The 1494-nt window shown below is 44.8% G+C and overlaps 1 protein-coding gene across 1 annotated transcript in view; it reads left to right on the top strand.

Annotated features, from left to right (window-relative positions):
• NAV2 (neuron navigator 2) overlaps window positions 1-1494 on the top strand; it is a 948472-nt gene that overhangs the window by 423220 nt on the left and 523758 nt on the right. The window lies entirely within an intron of this gene.

Raw genomic sequence — 1494 nt, 5'->3', positions numbered from 1 at the left:
TTTCTTTTTTCTTTTTTTCTTTTTTTTTTTATTATTTTTGTGTGAGTGGACCATCAGATCAGATCTGACTGGTACAGGAGAAGACTGCCCCTCCTTCCCCGGCAAAGCATCTGGTGGATTCGAACCTTGCACCTCTGGGATTGTAGTTGCAGGTCCTTGCCACTAGCCACCAGAGCTCCCCTCAAATGGTATTTCTAATTGCAAATTTTTGAGAAAGGGCCATACAGCCTTCCATAGTGGTTGTGCCATTTTACACTCCCACCAACAGTAAGGGTTCCAGTTTCTCCACAACCTCCCCAGTATTTTATGTTTGCTCTTCTGTTAAATTTTGCTATCCTTACTGGGGTGAGATGTTATCTCATAGTTGTTTTGATTTACATCTCTTTTAGAGCTAGGGATTTTGAACACTTCTTCGTGTGTTTCTTTGCCACCTGAATGTCTTCTTTGGTGAAGCGTCTGTTCATAGGTCAGCATTTTTAGCTCATCAGACGCTCTGTAGGAGAACAAGGATTAATCTTTGGAAACCCTTTGGGACAGCTCTGTTCTGTCCCGTAGGGCTGCAGTAAGTCCAAATCAACTCAATAGCACACGCTGGCACTTCTCCCTGAACTCAGTGCACTGTGACTTGCTGCCTGTCCCATGAGCAAGACAGGCATGCTGTCTCGTGAGGGACTCTGGACCCTGCTTTCAGGCACCTACTAAAGGAAGACACTTGTGAGCAAGAGCAGCTGGCCCTCATCCCATCACTCCAGCCAGGCAGCTCCACAGTTACTAAGAACAATGACTTTTCCAATCCACAGCAAACTAGAGGTCAAGTCAAGGTACTCAGTTCCAGGTAGCTGATGTCAAATAGGATGCTGTTACGGGGAAAGGATGGGATTCTGGGTTTAAATCCCAGACCCAGTGCTTCCAAGCCATGTGACTTTGTGTAAATTCCCTCTTCACCTATTTGAGCCTCAGTTTCTTCATTTGTCAAAAGGAGAGAAATCTTACTTCCTAACATTATTTCAAAAGATAAAATGAGGTCAAGCTCTGAGCACAACTCTTTTGTACTTACCCAAACCCTGTGACTGGCCATGTGCTCGCAGCGCCTGGTTTACCAGATGCTTGATGCGCTGACTCTAACTGTGGATTTTAAAGAGTCAGAAAGATACCACTACAGAGGTTGGCCCAGAAAATGAAACCTATTCTCCAAGAAGAGGCATTTCCCAGAGGCCTCATCACTTTAGGCCTTTGGGATTAAAGTGGCGTTATGTGACTGGTGGTCTAGTAGCAAGAGCTGCACTGCAATCTTGAAGGTACATAGTTCCTTGCCACCAGCTGCTCCATGGGAGAAGCTCCTCCCATGCAATTAACTGCTTCTAAAAGCTGATGTTAGATAGATCTTGGCTGAGAGCAGAGAATACCAGAAGAATGTCTATCTGTGTTTCATTGATTATGCAAAGGCATTTGACTGTGTGGATCATAACAAACTGTGGCTGACTCTGAGAAGAA

Source organism: Elephantulus edwardii, unplaced genomic scaffold (assembly GCF_000299155.1).
Source record: "Elephantulus edwardii isolate Elephantulus edwardi_28Jun2011 unplaced genomic scaffold, EleEdw1.0 scaffold00109, whole genome shotgun sequence".
Lineage (NCBI taxonomy): Eukaryota > Metazoa > Chordata > Mammalia > Macroscelidea > Macroscelididae > Elephantulus > Elephantulus edwardii.
Note: the sequence above shows the minus strand (reverse complement) of the source record. Positions and strands in the feature narration are given on the sequence as shown.